We start from the raw sequence: 21,109 nt of genomic DNA on the forward strand, positions 1-21,109 counted from the left end.
CCCCTTCCCCTTCTTGCGTGCACGCGTATAGGGGCCGACGAGCCCAAGCAATGCTCGCGCCGCGGCCCACCATTGCCCACGGCCTCGCCGCTGATTGCCGCCGCCTCGGTCCTACGATGGCTTCGCCGGGCATGCACCGAGCGTGCGCGCAAGTGAGCGCCCAAGGTTGGGCCTTTGCCCACCTTGGCGTGATGTGCGCCGCCACCTCCGCCGTTTCACTTTGGGCCGCTGCTGCCGTCCTGACCATCGACGTCGTTCCTCGCCATCACGCAGGCCCTCGCGCTCGCGCATTGCACCGTCCTGCCTCGTCGGGACCGCGCAGACACGTAACGCTGCCGCGAGCCCGTACCCAGCCTCGCCGAGCCTCGCTCGTGTCGCGCCTCACCCTGCTAATGGGCTGAAATCCAAATTGTACCCACCTCAATCCATGCGCAGCATAGATGACTAAATAATCCACCCCAACCTATTCATTGATGTGCATAATCCAAACCACACCAAACCATAATTTTCTCTCACTCCACATCTAACCAAACCAACGCCATATCCATGGGTTCCACCCATTAAGAAACCATTCTAAATTAACAGTTTCACACTGCTCACACCATGCTACTACAGGTCATGCGGCCGGGAGTTGCCGAGACTCGATTCCAAACAATTACAGGCCACCAGAACACGGAGAGCTGAGTGAATATGGACACGTTAAATTATCAAGATAATTCCTCGGCGACTAGCATGCCTACTAGTAAAAATGACAGCCCCATCCTTTGGGCTTTGGGGATCAAGCAATATAACTGAATCAATAATATTGTGATCCCACAAAAGAAAGATGACTAGAGTCTCAGCAGTCAGGCAACATTCAGCTTCAGGCAACATTCAGGATTTCTTCTCAATTCAACATTAGGACTGCAAAATAAGCAGCAGCCTTACAAAGATACACCAGTGTAACAATCAGCGCTTTCATCTGAAACTGTCACAGGACAGTCGGCAACTACTTAAAAATTGACAAAACAAAAAAGGCTCAGTACCATCATAGTACCAGTACTATTACTACCAATGACCTTCACCAAGAAATATGACTTATGATGAACACAATCCAAAATGTTTGTACATAAAACTGAAGTGTTTGTACATTAACAATGCTCATTTAGCAGAGTGAAGATTATTTAGTGTACTGTCTATTTGATAAATTAATATTAATATTAGCCCATCGAGGAGGTGTGTGTGGCGGCGTGGTGTAGCCGGAGGGAGTGGCGGGTGCTGTGGTGGTAGCGGCGGCGGGGAGCCGATCTCGGAGCTCGTCGTGATCGGAGGAGCGGGACAAGTAGGGAACCGCTGCCGTGTGCCCAGGATGCTGCCCGTGGCCCCTCACTCCGAGCGGCGCCCCACGCCAGATCTGGATCTCGCGGGAGCAGGCGGCGGTGGAGACCAGAGAGCAGAGGAGCGCCGTCGGGGAGAGGCGACGGAGGTACGGCCGGCCGGGAGCGGCGAGCCCACCGGCTCAGCTGGGCTCGGTTCTTGTCCTTTGCCGACGGTGGAGGGCGGAGGGGAGGCCGCGCGGCATAGGTTAGGAGGCGAGCGTGGCGCGGCCAACCGCGCCTCTGTCTCCCGCGCGCTGCCATTGCCAGCCGCGCTGTGAGCTGGTCCGCTGGATCCACGCCGGCCCGTGGCGCGCGGAGGGGTGAGGGGCGAGGAGAGACATCGCTGGGAAAAAGGCGCCAGGAGAGAGAAAAGAGAGGAGGCGCCGCCGGGGTAGAGAGAGAGGAAGGGTTAGGGAGAGGGGCGGCGTGGATCCTACGGGAGCGGGTGGCGGCGGAGGACAGCAGGAGGAGCACCGGCAGAGGGAGAAGGGGAGGCGGCGGCAGCGACAGCAGGGAGGGAGAGAGCAGAGATGGAGAGAGAATGGAAGGGAAGAGAGGGGGGGTTAGGGTTTGTGACTTGGGGAGGGGTTTATTGCAAAAGCGCTCTGTGGGGGGTTTTTTACAAAAATGATAGGATTTTGGAATTTTTTCTTCTTTTAGTTGAAATAAAGATTAGTTGGAGGGTCTACTTCGTAAATATATTAACGTGGGTAGGGATGTTCGGGGCTTATTTGCAATTTCTAGATAATAGAAGGTCTTTTTTGCAAAATGTCCAAAACAAGGGCTGCTCGACACGCATCACCTTTTCTTTGTGGGATGCGGCGGTGCGAGCACCAGGCAGCAGTTATTAACAATTTTGACTAGCATTTAGAAAAAAACAAAGCAACAAACATGCTCGTGATACTGCTAGAAACAATGCATCAACCACGGATTAAATTGCAACCGGCTGTAAATCTTGTTCCACAGCATAGCATTGTAACTATCTTAGTATGTAAAAAAAATCTCTAAACTCTAGTAATTTGCCCAGACAGCTGATGCTGTTCATTTTTCAAGAAAAAGAAAATCAGCAGATATTGCTATGGTGTCTACTGGGCCATCTGCATGCTCGTGAACTAATTCTCCAACTGAAAACGAATTAACAATTATACAAACACGCAGCACTTACTATAAAATCTTTTCTTCATCTCTCTTTTGGTCAATGCTAACCTTAATGTCTCAATTATGTCATGAAGATAACCTATCATCCCATCATGTAAGACGGAGCATTGTAGGCCTAATAAGTGAGTAAATTTTTACTCTAACTGGAAGCAAATTGCAGCAGGCATTCCCACCTCTATGAGACATTAGCAGACAGATAGATGCAGAGAGAAAGAGGGGGGCGACACACCTTGCAGTAGTGACGGAAAAGTTGAGCGCCGGCGGAAGGAGAGGCAAGCCATCAGTACACAGCTGCAGGGGGGAGACTCAGCTGCAGCTGAGCGACAGCTGCAAGTGAGCACCCAGATACCGTCTGCAAGCCGTCGCCGTTCCCGGTGCTGGCGTGGCCGGTGTTAGCTGGTGGGCACGGAGCAGATCTATAACGAGGCGCTGGGCGGTGGGCACAGAGCAGATCTACAACGAGGCGAGGCGCTGGGCGGCCGGGGTGGTGGTGGGTAGGGAGGTCGTAGCGGAGCGGGTGCGCGGCGCACTGGCGGATGGGGCGCAGCGCCTGCCCGTGGGTGACGAACTGAGGATTGACCGAGTTGCTATGGATTATGTCTGGGTTGTAACTTGTTTGCATCCATGGGCTGAGAACCAAACCAGCCCAATCTATTAGGTTCATAGTCCCAAACCAGCCCAATCCAATATGCACGTGGAAACCATTGCTACCAATCCAAAAAAAATCCAATATGCAATCCAAACTATTTAATCCATTCCAGCCCAATCCATTAGCAGAGTGAGTCGCGCCCCCTGGAAATCGTCAGCGTCAGCCGCTATGGCCATCCGCCTCGTTGTGGCCATGCACACGGACCCAAGGACTGGGCTTTGGCTTTGCCCTGCACCGAGTGCCGCCGCTAGTGTGCCGTGGACTTGCCGCTGCCGCGGCGAGCACGCTCCCAACCAAGCCTGTTCCACCCTTGCCTCGCCACGCCATTGCCACACCACGTTGTGGCCGCGTCGCGCTCGGTGCGCGCGCACACGCCGCATGCGCCCATTTAGCCCTGACCCGCGCTGTGGTCGTGCCGCGCGCGGTGCCGCCTCCGTTGCCACCCTGGCACGCACGCGAGCCCTGCACCACGCTAGGACCGGCCCTCGCCGTAGCATCACCGGAGCAGATCCACCTCACCGTCGCCACCTGAAGACCCCGCCGTCGCCGCCTGAAGACCCTGCCATTGTTGCAAGGATGACACGCTGCTCCACCGCCAAACCTCATCGTCTCTGCCGGACCACACCCAGGCCGCCGCTTCGTCTTTGTGCCACCACCACCACACCGCCGCTTTGACCAAACCCCGCCGCTTTCCTCCGCCATGTCTTGCCCAGTCACACACTCGCGCACACAAAACGCGGCCACATAGGATCGGATCCCCAGCCGCACGAGATCCGGCTTTCACTGCAGGTGGGGCCGCCTCGTCAGTGAAAATGAAAGAAAACCGCCCCGCGGGACCTACCTGTAAGAGACTGAAAGAGAGAGGAGGAGCCGAACGGGCCGTGCCCTGTTACCCCTTTCAACCCGATGAGCCGAGCTAGTCCAACGAGCTGTGGGCCGAGCCGGTCTGCCAAGCAGAGCCAGCCCAATCTCCTTTGAAGCCTACTAAGCCGAGCTTCGTGGGCCAACCTGAGCCGGACCGCCGCTTTGAGCCTGTTAACCCCTTTTACCCTTTTTTCCTTTTCCTTTTTCTTTTTCTTTTAAACCAACCTTACACGCAGGACCCACCTGTCACCCACACCGTGCGACTGACCAGTGGGACCCACCGACCGCAGACCCCACCGACGATCCATTGACCAGTCAACGGTCAATGTTGACTTGGTCAATGCTGACATCAGTAGGGCCCACTGCTGACGTCAGCAGAGCTGACACCTTTGGATGACGTTGTGCTGACGTCAACATGCCACGTGGCGAGCCCAGAGGCTGCCACGTGTCACTGACTGTGTTTTTCTTTCCTGAATTTTTTTATTAATTTTAGAAATTGTTTTAAGCTTCAAAAATTTATAATAAATTAACGGGAGCTCTGAAATTATGAAACCAAATTTATAATTCTTCTAAAATCATGCTCTACACATTAGAGTAGGTTTTGTTGTGAGATGGATCTTATTTGAGCAGTTTTGGTGTATTTTTGCACTTTAGTCCCTATCTTTATACGTAATTACGGTTAGGTCTCTGCAAGAAGGAGCTGATCAACGCCCCGGATGCCCAGAAGACCGAGGAGGACGTCCCGGACTACGAGAAGCCCCCGAGACTCCAGAAGACTCTGAAGAGTTACCAAGTTCATGCCCATCAATGTTTTGAAATCCTATTAGGCATTGCTTGCTAGAATTGCTATCGCATTACTTGTGTATGTGAGATAAGCCTGCATGGCCTACTGTATATCTTATTCCTTGCATCCCTATTATATCTTGATTGATGCTTTGGCTACTATGAGAGAGACGGGTATGGGAATTCCATGATGTGATAGTCTTGGCATGTTTGAGACCCACTTTGTGAGGAGCCAGAGATAGGACTTTTAGCGGGGGCGAGCATTTTAGCCGGGGATGTGAATTGGGCACAACCTGAGGAGCACCTTTAGCGGGTGCGGGAGGAGGAGGGGCGTACCTGTTGTGGTTTCCCCGGGAGAGAAGCAATACCTGTTATGGGTGCCTTTGGCAGACCTTTGCGAAGGACCTTTGGCGGTAACTATGATTTGTGGGACTTTGTAAATGTGCACGCCACTTATCCACTATGCGGGTGGACCCGGTCTGAGCTAGCTATGCGCGTCACTAGACGTGTTAGAAGTTGGGTATTGTGCGAGGAGGCCAAGTGTGGGAGTAGCATGGGCCTTATACAACTCCGAATGGCAAGGGGAGGGGCCTCGCAACTCCAGGGCGACCTCTTGCGAGAGGATGCAACCCAACCTGGGGGGACAGGATGGTGTCGTAGCGGTTAGTCTCGCTCTTTGGAGTGCTTCAGTAGGCCGGTGCCTCGAAGTCAGTCGGTCGACGGATCGGTGGGCGACGGGGCGAGTGGGTACAGGTGCGCAACCCCTGCAGGGTGAAAACTATACGTATAGCCGCGTACTCTGTCATGTACATTCCTACACTTCTGTTACTTCATCTAGAGTAGTAAACCTTGATTTCTACCTCCCACTAGTCCACTTCCCCCTGTGGAGTCAGCTGAGGTGCAGAGGAGCGGGATTTCCTGCACCAACCTGGGTTTTGTAGATGACCGGTGCCGGTATGGCCCGTGTCGGTGAGTGACAGGTGACCTATATAAATGTATATGCTTTCATAGGAAACCTCAGCCTATCCGTTGGCTACTTTTATACCTTTTTGCATCCACATAAAGCTTCCATACGGATGGTGATGTGAACCTATCCCATCCTTGGGGATAGTCTGGTAGATGCAGGATTCAGCTCGCGAATCAAGCCCGAAGACGAAGGATGAAGCTAAGGATGGTTCGAGCTACACTCCGAGCTGCCTGTGGAGAGGAGGCATCAAGATGGAGTTTGCCCAGAAGAATAGCCACCGCTTTTGATTTCTGTTTGCTTTCCTTTAGCCCAAGGGGCTTGTACTCTGATTTTCGCACCACGACCCACAGGGTTATGTAATAAATAAATCTATGTAATGATTTTTGATGTTGTATGTCTGTGATATCTAATTGAAATGAGTTCTGTATGTGATAGCTACTGATCCAGGGACTATCACGATGATACAGGAATTCGGGTTCTCCTCTCGAAAACCGGGTCGTTTCATGAATAGCCTTCTTTAATCAAAATGAGACATGGTGTCAAAATTTTGGTTAATGAACCTTGGAGTTAATACTTTCATAAACTTTGGATGCATACCTCTTTGGACAAATCCCTGCAAGAAACTTTTTCAAATTTGTTGGGTAAAGTCCTCAAGTTCATGCTAGAGATAAGGCAAGACTCTCTTCTGTGCTTCAAATAATAAAAATTTGCACAACATGCATGGGAGGCGTCAATCTCATTTCAATATGTACCATGACAAATGCCCCTTTGTTTTGTTCATGCATTTTTTTAGCCTTGCTTGAGTCCAGATAAAAAGATAAAATTGGTGCATAAAAAACAAAATTTTTGTGATAACGGAATCTCTCTCTCAAAAAAAAGAAACATGATGAAATAAATTGATGGCAAGCATTTTGGGATCCGTGCCCTTTAAAACTTTGAACCTGATTTTTTTCCTTGAAGCATGGTTATGAACAACAAATCTCAAAAAAAAATTGTTTCAAAATTCTTTAAACAGTCCTAGAGTATTCGTTGTCCACTAACTTTTTGCAGAAAAGAAAATAAACAACCAAGGAGCAGCGTACAATAACTCCATCATCGACACAACGCTCCTTGATCATATGGGAAGACAGATGCACGAGAAACCAAGCTAAACAAATGCAAAGCTACGCTTCATGCATATGAAGTTTAACTCTTGCATTTTTGGTCAAAATTTGGTGAGTTCTTTCAGGTATGTATCCCACACACCTCATGCATCCTCGCTCATGGCTCCATCCTGCTAAGTTACCCATCATGTCCACTTTGCCATCCCAGAATAAAAAAATAAATAAATGAAAAGAAAACAATAATAATAATAATAAATATATAAATAAAATCTGGTGCTTCAAGCACTTCTTTTTTTTTGTTTGGATAAAGTTTAGACTCCCCGGTGTTCAAAACCGGTAGAGTCTTTTTTTTCCACCTTTGTTTTCCTTTTGAATAAAAATAGGTACAAGAATAAGTGTGGAGGAGATCTCTCAAAATCACCAATTGCAAACTCTTTCATGATCTCTCCTCCAACATGTTGCACATCATCGACGGTCCAACAAGCTGAAGACTAGGATAGATGGAAACCAGGGAAGGATGGTCGAACCTCTAGTTCGACCAAACCAACTCTGATTTGCCCCAAATTCTCTCTTCTTCCTATTTAAACGATACTATGTGCAAACACACTCCTCATACTCCCTAAATTCTTGAGTTTAAATGAATTAACGCTAATCACCAAAAAATAAACTCAATGAACCTTGCCAATCACCTTTTGTACTCCATGCACTTCCATGAATAAACTTGCATACTCTTTATTCCTTGCATTCTTTCTAGTTCTTGTGAACAATTATTTTCATAGGGACCCCATGCTCTCTAAGTAATTGACTAATGCGAGATGATTGGATGAACAGAACCATGCTCTTCCTTGCAAAGTACTTGGGATTTATTTTCAAAAAAATAATTATCATAGCTTGTCTCCTCAAATTAATGAAAGTGCCTACCAAAGCCAAAGTTAGATTTTCATGCTCAAACCTTCATTATGCAGTTTGACTATGCTTTAAGTTTTGTCAAATTCTTCAACCCTTGTTAGAGACATGTCATACTCTCTTGATCAAGATCACATACACGTCCACTCACATGCTATAGTTCTACATTGGAAGATAGCAAACTTTGTCATCGACCCACAAAATAAAACTCCATGACATATCGTAACTCTTTCTCTCTAAAATGACCATCAAGGATGTGGGCTATGCAAAAAGAAATAAAAGATGTATACCCAAAGAAGGTATGCCACATGCTCAAAAGGCATGTCAAAAAAAATGAAAAAAAGAGAAAAGATGCATACCCAAAGAAGGTATGCCACATGCCCACAAGGCATGTCCATAAAGGAAAGAAAAGAAATAGAAAAAAAAGAGAGAAAGATAGTCCACATCCAAGGAAAAAAAGAGAGAGATAGATCATGCAAAGGAGTTCATCCACCCTCCAAAAAAATCCCACACACTTGCACATCTTGATCAGATTGGATGACTCATTTCTGATTGGATCTTGTTTTTGACTTAACAATATAAGCAAAGCAAACATGCCTCTTTACTCCTACCCTGAGCTCCACATAAGCCTGATTAGATGATAGGAACAAGGAAGGCAACAACTTTGCCTTGGTGAGGATCTGAAACAAGAAGAGTGATTCGAGAGGTTAATTTGAGGAGCAAGACTATTCTTTTATTTCAAAATACATAAAAACCAAATTTCTAAGCAGGAAGAGCTAGGAACCTAAAGTCTACATTGTTCCATTCTTCAATTACCCAAAAAAGCATGGTAGCCACTTCAATGTTCACAAGACTAGAGGAAGCTTGGAATAAATTGTATGCAGGTTGCATCCAAGGAGTTCACCTTAGTCCTTTCTCCTTCACTCGAGGGCGAGCAAAGGCTAAGTGTAGGGGTGTTGTTGATGGCTGTTAAGTACAAAATAAATGCCATCAACTCCTGCATAAACACTCAAAGAATGAACACCAACAACAGTGGTAGGAGTTATTACTAACGAATTCCACGAGTGTTGGTGAATTGTTGATTGCAGGGACGCATGTCAAAAATAACATGAAAACATGAAGAGTATGCAGAAGAAGTCGCAGAAGATCGCGTCTTGCGTAACACAAGCAAAAGGGGCCCACGTGATAGACCAAACCGACCATCCAAGCCCCGGCACTGACCACCTGACACCAGGACCCACCAGGCAGTGACCCAGAGGAAGGTGGTGGCGAGAGGCGGCAGGGTGGGGCCGGCCGAACTAGGGGTTCGGCCGAACCTACCCTGGCTCCCGTCCAGGTGTATTTTGGCGGGAAGTCTGTTCTTATCCTCCCAAGGTCGGTTGCAAGTGTTTTCATGTAAAGAGATGGCGGGAACCGATCTCAAGGGCTATGTAAAGGGCCTCCCACCACTCACTCAAAAGACCACCATCATGTAGAACTTGTGCTCCATTGCAAAGGCAAGGCACTACCTAGGCTAGTGCTTAGAGAAGGAGGAGGGTGAGGAGTAGTTCGGGGAAGCGCCGGGCCTGTCGGTGGTCTTCTCTGGTCTTGTACCTCTATAGATACTGGCTTCCTTCAGTATGAGTAAGTTAGTATCTGTGATTCCTGTCTTGCATAGTACTTTAGTTTGAGTAAGATCAATTCTCTTACTCCCGGGTTCATTGCTCTGTATTTATACAGAGTGCCATAGGTTGCTACGGGAATTCAGACATAGTCAGACTACGGTAGTAATCAGTAGCGTAGACATGGTGTCTAGACTAAGGGTTACCTTTCTTTGCCTTATATCCCATGGTTTGTAGAGGTAGGCCGCAGGTGGTGACAGCCCTGTTGGTCCCTTGTAATCCTCCACGTTTGGATATAGCGTAGAGCTGGTTGCCGGAGTCTCCTGACCATTTCAGGGGTAAGCCGATGCCCGAAGCGAGTATTCTTACCCGAGAGATCGACCTTTAACTCATCCTTAGTGCTACCGCAGAAATCCTCTCCAGTCTTGCCACCTATCCTTGGTGTGTCCTTGGACCGACTGAGTTGGGAGTTAGTACAGACACGTTCCCTATGGAAATGATACCCTTGAATACTGATGGGTGAAAGCTACGACATTATCCATGCGCTTGTGGATTTATTCGCATCGTTAAAATACCCAATGCTGAACGAGAAGGCATGGCCCGTCAAGAAACGGCTGCGTCGCTTCACTCAAGATTGGAAGAGGCTATTAGGGTAGAAGTAACCCGGCTCCTAGCTGTTGGTTTCTCTGAGAAGTCACGCATCCAGAATGGCTGGCAAACCTAGTCCTTGTAAAAAAGAAAAACGATGAATGGAGAATTTGTATCGACTATATAGATCTCAACAAACACTGCCCTAAAGATCACTTCCTCTCTTTTCTTGACTGCTACTCAGGTTACCATCAGATCGCCCTGAAGAAGTCGGATCAAGAGAAGACCTCTTTCATCATGCCCTTTGGGGCATACTGCTACAACACCATGATGTTCGGCCTCAAGAACGCGGGTGCTACATACCTGAAGGCCATCTAGAAATGACTCCAGTGGCAAATTGGGCGTAACACCGAGGCCTATGTTGATGACATCGTCATCAAGACCCAGTACAATGATCAGTTCATTGCCGACCTTGCTAAAACATTTGAAAAATCTCAGGAAATTCAAATGGAAGCTAAACTCAACCAAGTGCATGTTTGACGTCCCATTGGGAAAACTACTCGGCTTCATCGTTAACAACCGGGGCATCGAGGCTAACCCAACCAAGATCAATGCAACCAGGCACATGAAGCCGCCCAGGTGCAAGAAGTACCTGATGAAGCTCACAGGGTGCATGGCTGCCTTGAGCCAGTTCATCAGCTGGCTCGGCGACAAAGGCCTACCCTTCTTCAAACTTCTCAGGAAGTTCGACAAGTTCGAGTGGAACTAGGAAGCTGTTGTGGCCTTCCAATAGCTCAAAGAGTTCCTCACAACTCCACCCATCCTCACATCTCCAGAAGACGGAGAGACTCTGCTCCTCTACATCGCGGCGACTACCCACGTGGTCAGTATGGCCCTGGTTGTCGAACAAGATGAGCCAGGTCATGTGTACAAGGTACAATGACCCGTCTACTTCATCAGTGAAGTACTCGGCGAGTCCAAGCTACGCTACCCTCAAGTACAAAAGCTCCTCTATGCGATTCTCATCACTACAAGGAAGCTTCAACACTACTTCAAGGTGCATAAAATCAAGGTGGTTTCATCCTTCCCACTCGACGATATACTCCACAATAGAGACGCCAACGGCCGAGTCGTCAAATGGTCGGTTGAGCTCGGGGCCCTTTCCATCGAGTTCACCTGTCACTCCACCATCAAATCTCAAGCTTTGGCCGTCTTCATCACCGAATGGATGGAGATCCAGGATCCGCCACCAGATGAACGACCCGAGCATTGGGTCATGTACTTTGATGGCGCCCTCAACCTCGACAGTGCTAGTGCTGGCATCCTCTTCATCTCTCCGAGAGGTGAGCAGCTAAAATATGTTCTGCAGCTACTCTTCAAAGCCACCAACAATGCAGCAGAGTACGAGGCCCTCATTCATAGTCTCCGGATCGCTACTTTCCTTGGCATCAAGTGACCCCTTGCCTATGGCAACTCCAAGGTCGTCATACAGCAAGTAAACAAGGACTAAGAGTACTCCCAGGAGAAAATGGATGCCTACTGCAAGGAGATATGTAGGCTCAAGTCCCACTTCTATGGCCTCGAATTCTGTGGCGGAACCACCCAAAACTACTGGGCCCGGGTGCACTGATCTTCGTTGCTAAGCAACTCTGACCCAATTTGGCACTCACCGGTAGTTCCTCGAGTGAAGCCTCGATAAAAGCCACGCTATTCCAGGATCAGCAGACAACACTCACACGAAGGTGAGCCCAGAGATTACAACACAACCCATTTCATACATCTCAGAGTGATTGCAGCGGAAAGAAAATTTATTACAAACCATGTTCAGAGTAGCACAGTACTACGGAGTTCCAACTACTCAATTATTTAAGTCTCATGTTCAGCGGAAGCATTAAAAGATAACTAACGAAATAACGTGACGCATCGGTAAAGCCCGTACGAATGCGTCACTCAGCGGGAGGGTGATTAGCACTAGCTGAAGGACCATCCCACTCAACCGACCAACCCGGAGGCAGAGTACAAGGCCAAGTAAGACTCGCAAACAGATCTTCAAAGTTAGTACCTGAAAAACAGTGCCACAAGCAAGGCTGAGTATACTAATACTCAGCAAGACTGACCCGTCTCCGGATATAACATAGTCCGATAACTAGACATGCAAGGCTTTTTGGTTGGTAGGGTTTGTTTGCCAAAAATGCCGCTAAGTGTTGATCCTTACTTTCAGGTTTTACTTAGCCAGATTCTAGTGGAATTAACCATTCTAAATTAGCAACTAACTCTACTCAAACATGGTAGAGCAACCATTTAATCAACCAGCAGTATTATCATCATCCTGTTCCACTTGTTACTCTATGTGACCGAAATCATTAAGCAATCTCATGCCGTGAGAGGCGGACGATTCCGAATCGAATTTCAACCTGGCCAGGGGAACCTAGACCACACGCATGGGGATTGACTTCGCTCCCGCCCACGCTACTTTTCCCCTTTCTTTCCAGTCCGTGGATCCGGGTCACCCTCCCCGACTACAGAGTCCGACCACTCTGCACCCGTACGTCGCGACAAAAATATAAACCCTACTTCTACCAAGAGGGTGAATGGTCGTTCCACTCGCCGGTCCAATCTGGTACTTAAGCTTACCGATTACCATATTTCTCGGTATGTGGCTAGTACTTTCAAACGCTTAACGAAATGAGCCACACACCACGACCTTAGCCATTTTTGACTATACCAGCGGGGTATCACCACTACACAACCCCGCCCGTTGTCCTTACATTTCAACAGGAGTTAAAGTCAGTACAATTCCTATTTGCTCGCGAGAGGCAGGAAACCACTCGACTTCTACCGTACTTATTTAGCATGGCAACTAGTCGATAAAAAGATCCGGTATCAACATAGGTTCCTAGGGATCATGCATCTATGGTTTTCGATCAACGCCTAGAAAACTTAAATGCAGAAAAAAAACAAAATATTACAGTACATTAATAAATAGATAGCTGAATGATAATTCGGAAAATAGTGGGATTATGCTCCGGGGCTTGCCTTCTTGGGCACTGTCAGGCAGAAAAGCTTCTGGGGCTTGGCCCAGGTCTTGAGACAAGTTAGTACAGTTCAGATTAATCTCCTGCTCCGCACGAGAGTCCGCGGGCACCAGTTCGTAGTCTCCGTCCGCGAGATTAACCGTTTCTATATGCAATGCAAGATTATGAGTTATTCATGGATAACAATTTCTTTCCTTCACGATAAAGTTGTAGTCCACGTAAGTTATTTTAGTGCCGATTTCACATTTCATTGCATGGGCAATCGTTTATAGAGTAGTAAGCATAACTATGGTTATTCATGAATGAGTGGGGTTTTGGGTTTTCATTTTTAATTTCAACACATAACATGCTTTCATTAATTCTTAACATCACATCTACTAAAGAGCTAGTGATGAACACTAAAGTAACTCAGATTCAAAACAAGTAATTATGGTATAGATTTCAACATTTAACCATAAAGCAAAAACTATAACTAATCATGCAAAAGGATTACTCTAGTTACTTCATATTTTTGTACAGAATGTTCCACATGGATTCTGATGCTACAAATTTTATGCAAGCAACTTCAAAGCATGAACTCAGTACTGCAATTTTTCCAGATTTTATACACTTATATAGCAGAGGTGATAAAAAGATTAAAAACAGCAAGCCATTTACAAAGATTAACTCTACAGAAAGTTTTACTGAGGATTTGGTTCTAAAATTTTTACCAGAGACTATTCATGAGATAAACATACTTCAGAAAATTTTTCAAGATTTAACTCACTATGATAAATTAATTATTCAGTTAACTTAGCATGAGTTTGCATAAATTTATCAAGGTGCATTTGACCAGTATTGCATTTGAACTTTTTATTACAGATATAATATACTCTAAACAAGATCATGCCCAAAAATCATGCCCAGAAACATTGTGGATTACTCAAAACAAAAATAGTAAACCTAACCATAAGATGCTAAGCATGATTATTCGACAAAGCCAAACTCAGAAACTGCAGCTCCAAATTTTTAGACAGGAACACAGAGCTAAAATGAGACTCCAGAAATAAACATGGATTTTTCTGAGCATAACAACTATATATGAGGAATTAAGTTGATTAAACAAGCATAAATCATGGTATATAGCAAAAGAACTCTAATAAATCTGAAATTTAGGTATTAGCAGTGTTTTCGTTTTACATGCACGCAGTAAAAATTTCAGAGCAAGTTCGTGTGCATATTTTCCAGAATTAAATCGAGAAAGCTAACCACATATTAGAGAATCTTGATTGTTCTAACATGATAACTGTTTTGGTTTGGTGTCTTCTTTTTACTGTGACCTTATCATCCTATTAGTGATAACATATCCAAAAATCAAGGTCATTTGATGAGCAGAACTTCATGAACATGCACAAGGTGGTTTTCTTAATCTTTTCCCTAGATTAAAATCGGTTGAGTTTCTGCAAATGTGAATGTTACAAAATTTGTAGATTTTGTTACAAGGATTCCAGATCAGTTGAGTTTGCATTTTTCTGATTTTTCTGTGATTTGTTTCGCATTTTAGAAGTTCACTGGTATACACTGTAAATCTTGCAGAGACACCCTTGAACGAAAAAAAACAAATTACAACCGGGTCCTTCGCCGGCCTTCTCCGCCGTGGCATCTTGCCGGTGGTGTTCTGCGGTGCAGGGCTTACCGGGGCTGCCACGGGGAGGCGCGTGGGGGAGAAAGGATCGAGGAACACCTACCCTTGTCGACGTTCGAGCGATTGGAGCACAGGTTCAAGCTCGTCGGCGTTGATGGCGGGTCGGTTGTTCGGTTCGCCGGCGTTGGAGGCGAAGGAGGGCTTGGGGTAGGGGAACAAGGCGCGCACGAGCACCGCGTGAGCTCGTGGATGCTCCTGGGGTAGCTGTCGGGCTCGGTCTTCCCCGGAGATGGCCGGTCCGCGGTGAGCCTGAGCTCGCCGGCGGCGGCGCAAGAAGGGAATGGCGTCGGGAGGGGGTCTGGGTTCGATTCCGCGCGCGGGGAGCGTATCTAGGAAGTGGCGAAGCTATTGCGGTGGTCGGAGGGAGCAATGTGGGGCTGGGCTAGCCGGTCCGCGCGAGCGGGATCTCGGCGGCCATGGCGGAGCGGCGGGAGGAGGAAGAAGGGGAAGAAGGGGCGCGTCTGTGGGGTTCTGTGGGTCTTTATAGGCCAACGAGCTCCTGGGTGAGGAATGGAGCGACTGGGGGCGGTCGATTTGGGTCAGGGGCGCACGACGGCGAGCGGGCGGAGCGGCAGCGGCGCGGCGCATGGCGGGGGTGTCGTGGCGGCTCGGGAAGCGGCCTGGGACGCGTGTGGGCGTGGGAGGGTGCCAAGGGGCGGGCCAGGTGGCGCGGAGAGGCTTCCCCGGGTCCATTTGGCCGCGGGCGCGCGGTGGACGAAGTCCACCGGCGGCGTACGGCGGGCGGCGCGAACAGAGCAGCCGGGGGAGAGAGAGATGGAGATAAGGGCATAAATGTGATTTCTGAAATTCCAGGGACCTCTCGGTAATCTAAAATTATCTCCTATTTGGAGGGCTCAAATGGAAAAGTGTTGAATACCACTTTTGCATAACTTTTCAAGATCTACAACTTTCGTGTTATGCAAATTTTCATTTGAAACTCACATTTCGAACTATTGGTGCATTTGCATATTTGCACAAAAGGACTTTAGTTTTATTCAGTTTTTGAATTGATTTTGGCTGAAGTTCAATTGAGCACATGTCAATTGAAACACCTCTCATGAGCCAACAAAAATTTTGTGCACATCTTTGAATTAAATTTTGAGTAGCTTTTCACTCCTTTTTCTTTTTCCTTTAATTTCTTTTGTATGATTTGTCTTTTATTTGATCCTTTCTCTTTAAATTAATTTCTCAAATTTTTCTTTTAACTTTAACTAAGGTACATTGATTGGATTTAAAGGTGCTAACACCTGAGGTGTCACAACCTACCCCCCTTAACAAGAATCTCGTCCCGAGATTGGATGATTGAATTTGAGGTGGGGAAAAGGATATACCTGAGGTAGAGCTAAGGAAACCCGGATAGTGTCGATTAAGATAATCCTCCGTCTCCCAAGTGGCTTCTTCTTCAGTGTGATGAGACCACTGAATTTTATACATTTTTACCACCTTTCGACGAGTACCTCTCTCTTTTTGATCCAGAATTCTGAGTGGATATTCGGTATATGAGAGATCGGGCTCCACTAAAATTTCCTGTTGATCAATGATTTCCGTAGGAACTCGAACACATTTCTTGAGTTGGGATATGTGGAAAACATTATGGATGGCGGCAAGTCGTGAAGGAAGTCGCAAACGATAAGCCACGGGTCCACATTCTTCAATGATTTCATATGGCCCGACATAGCGAGGTGCGAGCTTACCCCTAACTCCGAAACGTTGAACGCCTCGAGTTGGAGACACTCGTAATTAGACGTGGTTACCAACCATGAATTTCAAAGGATCCCTTCTTTTATCGAAATAACTCTTTTGCCGGGACTGAGCTGCTCGGAGATTAGCTTGTACTATTTTGACTTTCTCCTCAGCCTCGACCACTAATTCGGGTCCAAATATTTGACGTTCTCCAGTCTGGGACCAACTCAAAGGGGTTCGACACCGTCGACCGTACAAGGCCTCGAAGGGTGCCATCTTCAGACTGGCCTGATAGCTGTTATTATAGGAAAACTCCGCCAAGGATAAACATTTGTCCCAGTTCTTGTCATAATGAATGACACATGCTCGAAGCATATCTTCAAGAATTTGATTAACCCTTTCGGTCTGTCCGTCAGTCTGTGGATGGTAAGCTGAGCTTCGAATTAATTTAGTTTCGAGAGCTTCTTGGAGTTGCTCCCAAAACCTTGCCACGAACTGAGGACCACGATCCGATACAATTGTTTTGGGTATACCGTGTAGGCAGACAATTCGGTCAATATAGATCTCAGCATATTTCTTGGCTCGATATTCAGTATGCACAGGAATAAAATGAGCAGTCTTTGTGAGCCTATCAACAATGACCCAAATGGAATCATGGTGCTGAGAAGTATTTGGTAAGCCCACGATGAAATCCATGCTGATATCTTCCCATTTCCAAGACGGAATTGGTAGAGGTTGGAGAGTTCCCGCAACTTTCAAGTGACTAGCTTTCACTCTCTGGCAGGTGTCACATTCTGCGACATATTTGGCAATCTCTCTCTTCATGCGAGTCCACCAAAAATCTTGTCTGAGATCTTGGTACATCTTGGTGCTACCCGGATGAATAGAAAATTTAGAGAGATGTGCTTCGTCTAGGATTTGTTTCCGCAGATCAGGATTCTTGGGAACGACTAGGCGATCCTCGAACCACAAAATTCCTTTATGGTCCACTCGGAAACACTTATATTTATTTTCACCTGCTACTACTTGCTGCTTGATGATACCAACACTTTTGTCGTGTAATTGTGCCATGATGACCTGGTCATAGAGTGTCGGTTCCACCGAAATATGATTCAAAGAGCCCTGAGGAATAATTTCTAATTTCAGCCTTTGCATTTCAGCACACAATGTGTCATTATATGACTCCATTGCAAGGCAATTGCAGTGAACCTTGCGACTGAGCGCATCGGCTACCACATTAGCCTTGCCCGGGTGATAATGAACCTCCAGATCATAATCTTTGATTAATTCCAGCCATCTTCGTTGCCTCATATTCAGCTCACTTTGAGTGAAAATGTATTTGAGACTCTTATGGTCGGTATAGATATTGCAATGGGTGCCCATAAGATAATGTCTCCAAAGCTTGAGAGCATGAATAACGGCGGCTAGTTCCAGATCATGAGTGGGATAATTTAGCTCGTGTGGCCGAAGAGCTCGGGAAGCATAAGCTATCACCCGATTGTCTTGCATTAGAACACAACCAAGACCAGTGCCTGAAGCATCACAATAAACATCGTATGGTTTATTGTTGTCAGGTTGAGCCAAGACTGGTGCAGTGGTTAGATGTGCTCTCAATGTATGGAATGCTTCATCACACTTTGTGTTCCATTTAAACTTGACATCTTTTCTTAGTAGTTCTGTCATGGGCTTAGCAATTCTGGAGAAGTCCGGAATAAATCTGCGGTAATACCCCGCCAAGCCGAGAAAACTGCGGATCTGATGAACTGAAGTAGGAGGCTTCCAGTCCATCACTTCTTGTACTTTGCTGGGATCAACTGAAATGCCTTCACTAGATATAGTGTGACCCAGAAATTTGACTGTGTCCAGCCAGAATTCACACTTGGAGAATTTTGCGTACAGCTTATGATCTCTGAGACGTTGAAGAACAATGCGCAGATGTTGCTCATGTTCTGCTTCATCTTTGGAATAGATCAGAATGTCGTCAATAAAGACCACGACAAACTTGTCAAGTTCCGGCATAAATACCGAGTTCATGAGATACATAAAATAAGCCGGAGCATTGGTGAGACCGAAAGACATAACCAAATATTCATAGAGACCATATCGGGTTGAGAAGGCGGTCTTGGGAATATCGCAAGGCCGGATTTTAATTTGATGATAACCCGAACGAAGATCAATCTTGGAGAAAATCTTTGCTCCAGCCAATTGATCAAACAGTACATCAATGCGGGGAAGTGGATATTTATTTTTGATGGTCACCGCATTGAGAGGCCGGTAGTCAACACACAACCTCAGACTGTCATCCTTCTTCTTTACGAACAATGCTGGGCAACCCCAAGGTGAAGCACTTGGGCGAATAAAACCCTTGTCCAGAAGTTCTTGCAGCTGGATTTTTAATTCGGCTAATTCTTTGGGCGGCATTCGATACGGCCTTTTTGAAATAGGGGCTGTACCAGGCTGAAGTTCAATGATAAATTCGATATCCCGGTCGGGCGGCATACCAGGTAAATCATCCGGAAACACATCTGCATATTCACGGACTACCGGAATATCTTCGAGACGAGTATCTTTCATGGCATAGGCACAAGAGTTGTTGCATTGGTGATGAGGTAAATATAGAACCGATTGACCATGAGTTGGAGAATTTATTTCGACAGCTCGGGAAGTGATATCTAACACTACCCCATGTCTTTTCATCCATTCCATTCCCAAAATAACATCAATTCCTTCTAGTGGTAATAGGATTAACTCGGTTGAAATCGTTCTACTACCCAACTTAAGCGGTGCTGTTCTAACCATTTGGTTGGATGCTATTTTACCTCCAGGAGTAGATATCATATAAGAGCCTTTGGTGTGGCAAAAATCTAAACCAACTTTTGCTCCAAACTTAGAATTAATGAAGCTATGAGATGCACCAGAATCGAATAAGATAACTGCGGGGTGATGGTTTATAGAGAATGTACCCGACATGATTGGTGCTCCCTCGGGAAGTTCAGCAAGATTGGTGAAGTTAAGTCGGCCCTGCCTGACTTGAATGGTTTGCCTCTTGCCCTTATTCTGATCGTTCCTGCGAGAAACCTGCCCTTGAGTTTGTCCCGCCTGGGGGCACATCTTGGCAAAGTGATCTGGACTCCCGCATCGGAAACAGCGGTTATTGTTATCAGGGCGAGCGGCTGGCTGAGTATTCGGCCTAGGGCCGTTCTGCTGCTGCTGAGGTGCAAATCGAGCTTGCTGAGGAAACCCGAATCGAGTCTGCTGCTGCTGTTGAGGAGGCCTAATAATCCAACGCCCTGGCTGAGGGGCCTTCTGAGAGGATGCGGGTGGGTTATTTTGCACAATACGATACCTCGGTGCAGAGGCACTCGAGGGTCCAGCAGGTGCCTTGCGCTTCTTTTCAGCGCGGTGTGCAGAAATCAGATCCTCCTGAGATATAGCCATATTCACCAATTCATTGAATGAGTCTGCTCGGACAAGATTTAGCCTCTCCTGTAACTTGGTACTAAGGCCCCGACGGAAGCGTTCACGCTTCTTAGCGTCGGTATCCGCGTGATGTCCAGCATACTGACACAATTGATGGAATACTTGGGCATACTGCACCACAGTACGAGTGCCCTGAGTCAAGGCCAAGAACTCGTTGAGCTTACGGTCAAGAAGTCCAGCTGGAATATGATGATCTCGAAAAGCCAATTTGAATTCATTCCAATTCACCACATGATCAGCCGGTAGCATCCCGTGGTAATGATCCCACCACATACGAGCTGATCCGCGAAGCTGCTGCGCGGCATAGCGAGTCTTGTTCGCTTCGGAACAAGGAGTAGTCAATAGAGAAAACTTGGACTCGATCGTGCGAATCCAAGCGTCAGCGTCCAGAGGCTCATCCGCTTTATTGAACAGCGGAGGCTGAGTACTGAGGAAATCTTGGTAGCTCGCCTCTTGTGCGTGATGAGCATGATGCCCACCCCGCGGTTGCTGCTGAGCTTGAACCAGCTGCCGCAGAATTTCCGTCTGGGCGGCAAGAACCTCGGCAATACCCACTGGTGGAGGAGGTGGAGGTGGATCGCCATTCCCTCCGGCTCCAAAACCACTAGGGGTGCCTCGAGTTGATCCAACCATCTGAAATGTGAGTACTTTTGTATTAGGCTCATCATTATCATCATTTCAAATGGAATATACAACTCAAATGACATGGAAATACTGGAAGTTGCTTAATCAGGTTGTGCAGCAAAACCAGCGATACGAAAACGCCTATAACTGGAGTTCGGTACATGATATGGACTTGAAATTTTTACAAGAGATAGGAAATTTCATGATCTACAACTTTGGTAGTCATCACAAAGTCAGATTTCCAAAGTAGGTTAGTCGAAAAATTCAATTACTCCTCCTCTGGTTTTTTTTCTGCTTCACAGAAAACAGGGCTTCTGTAATTTGCGATTATCTCCTGCAATACCAATCCGTTTGGGCTGAAATTTTGCGAGCAGGTTCCTGATGAAATTTGGAACAACTTTGGTATTCAACTCAAGAGCTAAATCAGAAAGGAAAAGAGGATAAAAAATTCGAACTAGCTGCTGCCTTCAGCTTTTTGCAGATCACTGATAATTAACACTAGTAGCATTAGGGGTTCATTACATCCATCGTTCTCTCATTTCTACTTGGTCACTCCTAACATCAGTACTAAGGGGGTTACTCAACTCTAAGTTAGCCTAGTAGCCATGATCCAAAAGTAGGCCACA

Source organism: Panicum virgatum, chromosome 7K, assembly GCF_016808335.1.
Source record: "Panicum virgatum strain AP13 chromosome 7K, P.virgatum_v5, whole genome shotgun sequence".
Classification (NCBI taxonomy): domain Eukaryota; kingdom Viridiplantae; phylum Streptophyta; class Magnoliopsida; order Poales; family Poaceae; genus Panicum; species Panicum virgatum.